Genomic DNA, 5,532 nt, shown 5'->3' with positions numbered 1-5,532 from the left:
GGTACGACCAGTTCCAACTAGCCGTTGAAAGTAGGGACATCACGACGATGCATACCTCTTGTCACGGATCATAAACTCAAGAGACAACCAAGAAGATAACCAAATGGACAAGAAAGAAGATAGTACTAAAGGAAAGACTCCATAACTGGTGTTGTTCACCTTGAATTCCTTCAAGGTGAACTCCTCTATTTATACTACATGGCATGCATACTTGTTGCACGCATGTGAATCTACAATAGAGCATGTAGGTATGCATGCATGTGCCAAGTGTAAATACTACAAGGGAGCAACTATGCACATGATGCTAGCAAAATAATAAGGACCAATTACATACATAACTAGTACTAGATATCTTGGTTAACTCATAATAGTAGATTATAACATGGTCGTGTCAAGAGTTCGAATCTTGACATTATCCCCCCTCTTACGTCGCCTTCCCAAATCGGCCGCTGGTTTGTGGGGATATCGGTGATGAAAATCTTGGACGACCTTTGGGGCATTTTGTAAATTTGCCGATGGTTCCCATGTGGCCTCAGACATGGGGTAACCCCTCCATAGGACGAGGTATTGCAAGTGTCGACGGTGCCAACGCGAGTCAAGGATTTGGTCGACCTTGTATTCCTCCCCTGTCGTCAATTGCACAGGTGGTGGTGGTGGGGCTTGACGGCTTGGGAGTTGTGAAGCATAACGGGGTTCGAGGAGGGAGACATGAAAAACATCGTGAATCCGGAAGTGGGATGGAAGGGCGAGCCGGAAGGCGACGGGATTGATGCACTCGATGATACGGAATGGTCCCAACTTCTTGTAATCAAGTTTCGCACATGGACGAGTAGTAGAGATGTGTCGACGTAACAACCAGACCATGTCTCCAACGACAAAGTGTGGAGTGGAAGATCGATGGCGATCAGCCTGCTTCTTGTATCGTTCACTAGCAAGACTAAGCTCCAAGGATAAATCATGATGTACTTCTTCCAAAATGCGGGCACGATCCTCCGCCGAAGGGTTCACGGAAGTGGTAGGAAGGGAAATGTTGAAGCGAGGATGTAAACCGTAGTTGGCAAAGAAGGGAGTGACGCCAGTCGATGCATGGAGAGAATTATTGTAGGCGAATTCCGCGAGCGAAAGTAAGTTGACCCAATCATCTTGTTGGTAACTAACCGAGCACCGAAGATACTGCTCAAGGATTTGGTTGACACACTCCGTTTGCCCATTAGTTTGGGGGTGATAAGCGGAGGACAACTTGACAGAGATGCCTAAAGTTTGTAGCAGGCGCTGCCAGAAGTGAGAGACAAACTGGGGTCCGCGATCCGAGATGACATCATCAGGGAGTCCTTGCAAGCGTACTACATTGTTGAGTAGGAGATGCACCATTCCTTCTCCGGAAATGGTTTTGGAGCATGGAGTGAAGTGAGCCATCTTCGTAAACCGATCGACAACGACCAACACCGAGTCATAGCTATTGACCAAGGGTAGATCAGTTATCAGGTCCATAGAGATAGAGGCCCAAGGACGACGAGGACATGGAAGCGGCTATAGTAAGCCGTATGGCCGATGATGAATGGCTTTGGAGCGAGCACAAACCTCACAACTCTTTATGTATTCTTTGACCAACTTCCATGGTTGTGGCCACCAATACCCCCGAGAGATTAGCTCGAGGGTTTTCACGACCCCGAAATGATCTGCAAGTGGGTCATCGTGGCATTCCCGCAACACCCGGGTGCGACATGGGCCCTCTGGGACGTATAAGAGATGATCTCAGAACAACAAACCCTCTTGTATGGTGAAGGTGTCAATATCCTTCCTTTTGGTCGCCTTGGAGGGGTTTTGCAGACTATCTCGAATCAGTGATTTGTTGGAGTAAAGAATCATCCTGCAACATACAAGTGGCAAACAGATGCAATTGGTCGGGTTTCAACAAACGTCTAGATTGTTGAGCATAAGCAGCATCCCCAGGGCGGAGTGCAAGGTCAGCTCGGCAAGAAAGGGCATCAACCTTCCCATGTTGGCCACCAGGTCGAAATACGATCTCAAAATCGTAGTCGGCGAGAAATGTAGACCAACGGGCCTGCCTTCGATTCAAAGTACGAGTGGTGGAAAAATAAACTAAATTTTTATGATCAGTCACTACCTGGACACGATGTTGTGCGCCGGCCAAGTAGGGTCGCCATTCTTCAAAGGCAGCAATGATAGCAGCAAGCTCCTTGTCGTAAATGGGATAATTGATTTCGGATGCCGTAAATTTTCGGGAATAGTAAGCCACTGGGTGCATTAGGTTGTTGTCGTCTGCTTGGGATAAGATGGCGCCAATGGCAAAGTCAGAGGCATCGGTTTCGACTTGGAAGGGTTTTGTGGGGTCGGCATGTAGCAGCACCGAGGCAGTGATGAATGCGTGTTTGAGTGAGTCGAACGCATTTTGTGCCTCCGAGGTCCATAAAAATGGAGTGCCTTTATGGGTGAGAGCGATAAGAGGTTGTGCTAGGGTGGAAAACCCCTTGATGAAGCGACGGTAAAAATTCGCGAAGCCGAGGAAGGATTGCACATATTTAAGTCGCCTTGGAGTCGCCCACGCCTGAATGACAGAGACCTTCTTCATATCCATGGTGATGCCAGTGGGCGAGATGATGTAGCCCAGAAATTCGATCGAGGTACGGTCGAACTCGCATTTCTCGCCTTTGGCATAAAGGCCATGCTCGCGAAGTTTGGCCAGAACTAATCGGACTTGGCGAGTGTGCTCCTCCATGTTTGGCGAGAAAATGAGAATATCATCGAGGTAAATGACAACTAAAAGATCAAGATATTCCTGGAAAATATCGTTCATCATATGTTGAAAAACTGCGGGAGCGTTAGTAAGACCAAAAGGAATTACCTTGTATTCGAAATGCCCATACCGTGTTCGAAATGCGGTTTTCCATTCATCCCCCGGCTTGATGCGTACTAGATTGTACGCGCCACGCAGATCAACTTTGGAGAAGACACGCGCAACTCGGAGCCGATCAAGGAGTTCGGGGATTAGAGGTAGCGGATAGCGGTTGCGCACAGTGAGTTTGTTGAGACCTCGGTAGTCGACGCATAAGCGTAGAGAGCCGTCCTTCTTCTTCACAAATAAAATGGGGGCCCCGGCTGGTGACTTAGAAGGTTGAATAAAGCCTTTCTCGAGGTTCTCATCGAGATACACACGAAGGGCCTTCAACTCTGGTGCAGACAACGCATATAGAGGACCAAATGGTGGACACGCACCTTCTTGAAGATCAATCGGACAGTCGTAGAGCCGGTGTTCAGGCAACCGATCAACATTACATTTTTCAAATACGTCGGAGAAGTGTTGGTATTTTTCGGGAATAACATGGAGTGTGTTAGAAACGGCGCCACAAACAAACCCATCCTGGACGGATGATGGGGTAGTCAATTCGGAGTCGACCGTCTCCGAAGGATAGGAAACTGAATTTACCTTCATACTTTTGCACGAGCATCTTGACTTGCTAAATGTGATCGAGCGGTTGCACCAATCCACTATTGGATTGTGCGCCTCCAACCACGTTAGTCCTAAGACGATCAGATGTCGAGGAGATGCGATGAGGTAAAAGGTGAGCTCCTCTTGGTGTGAGCCCACCCAAAGCCCTAATGGGATTGTAGCTTGAGTAATTGCACCTGACGAGAGGACGCACCCGTCGATGGCTTCAACTGGAATGGGTTTTGAGAGGCCAACGACAGGTACGCCATGTGCTTGGGCAAACATGACGTCGATGAAGCAAGAAGATGCCCCAGAATCAAGTAAAGCAACAGACTGAATGGAACTAGAGTTAAACGAAAGCTATACCTCCAATGTGAAATTGCCTGATGGTCCGGCAATGGAACCAAGAGAATGTGGGCGACGGGAGATGTCCAGTTGCATGGCTCCTACTGCAACCGAACGATGTCGTTTTCCGGATGTTGGGGTCTGTTAGCTCGATGGAATTGTGGGCGAGTACTCCTAGGACAATGGCGAACGACATGACCGGAGGCGCCACAATACATGCACAAGCCATTAGCCCGCCGAAATTGTCGTTCAGCATCAGTCAATGGCCGAAATCGGGCTTGATCAATTTCCATGGGGACAGGAGCATCTGCCGAAGTAGACGAGTGTGAGGATGCTTGGGGTTGTATGACCGGGGCGTGGCGTGGAAGTGAATGAGGTGGAACCCAAGTCCGGCGCTCTTCTTGGCGAAATTCGAAAAGACGATTGTCACAATGGACTGCTTGTGATATCGCTTGGGATAACGAGGTGGGCTCCGGAAAGTTTAAGAGAAGATTCTTGACATTGCTTCGAAGACCGCGCCGAAAGTGATCAGCTAAAGCTTGATCATCCCAATTGACGTCGCATGCTAGTTGTCGAAATTCGGAAGCATAGACCGAAGCTGCACGTGAACCTTGTTCGAGTGCATAAATCTTGTTAAGAGCTGTACGTCGTCGGTCCGTCTCTCCAAATGTGGCCTCTAACTCGGCGAGGAAGGTGGGAAAGTCCTCCAATAAAGGTGATGAGGTTTCTACCAATGGTGCAAACCAAGCTTGGGCCGGACCAGAGAGAAGGGTGCCCACAAGGCCGACTTGTCGAAGACCATCTCCATAACGTTGAGGTTGTAGCCGAATGATAAGTCGAACTTGGTTGATGAACCCTCGGAAACGCGACCTCGTTCCATCAAATTTTTTTGGGAGGCTAACCTTAGGCTCAAGAAACTGTGACGAAGCTAGGCTAGATGTTGGTAGAAGATCGGGCTCTAGGCTAGGTTGTTGTGGGAGACTAGGGTTCGGGGGTTGTGAGGATAGGGAGGTACCGACTTGAAGTTCTTGTAAAGAATTTCGAAGAGCTTCATTTTCAAGCTGTAGTTGTCGTAAGGCTACCATTATTTGGCCTAACTCACTAGTTGAGTCGGACATAGCTATGGCTTATGAGAGGGAGAGCTATGAGGATGGGAAGGTGAACAAACTGTCACAGATCATAAACTCGAGAGACAACCAAGAAGATAACCAAATGGACAAGAAAGAAGATAGTACTAAAGGAAAGACTCCATAACTGGTGTTGTTCACCTTGAATTCCTTCAAGGTGAACTCCTCTATTTATACTACATGGCATGCATACTTGTTGCACGCATGTGAATCTACAATAGAGCATGTAGGTATGCATGCATGTGCCAAGTGTAAATACTACAAGGGAGCAACTATGCACACGATGCTAGCAAAATAATAAGGACCAATTACATACATAACTAGTACTAGATATCTTGGTTAACTCATAATAGTAGATTATAACATGGTCGTGTCAAGAGTTCGAATCTTGACACCTCTCTCGGCTTACTTCGGATGTGTACCCTACCTCAAGGAGGTACCAATTCGGTGGTACACATGGTGAATGCAATGAATAAGGTGCTGAGGGATTGCATCCCGGACATCACCATGCCGTTTCTAGACGATATCCTGATTAAGGGATGTTCGGAGGACACGAAGGACGAAACAGTTGGAACAGATGGATGTCGTAAATTCGTTGCAGACCACATC

The sequence above is a fragment of the Azolla caroliniana genome, unplaced genomic scaffold (genome assembly GCF_043228905.1).
Source record: "Azolla caroliniana isolate FFs.n. ecotype wild unplaced genomic scaffold, voAzoCaro1.0.p SCAF_10, whole genome shotgun sequence".
Lineage (NCBI taxonomy): Eukaryota > Viridiplantae > Streptophyta > Polypodiopsida > Salviniales > Salviniaceae > Azolla > Azolla caroliniana.
Note: the sequence above shows the minus strand (reverse complement) of the source record.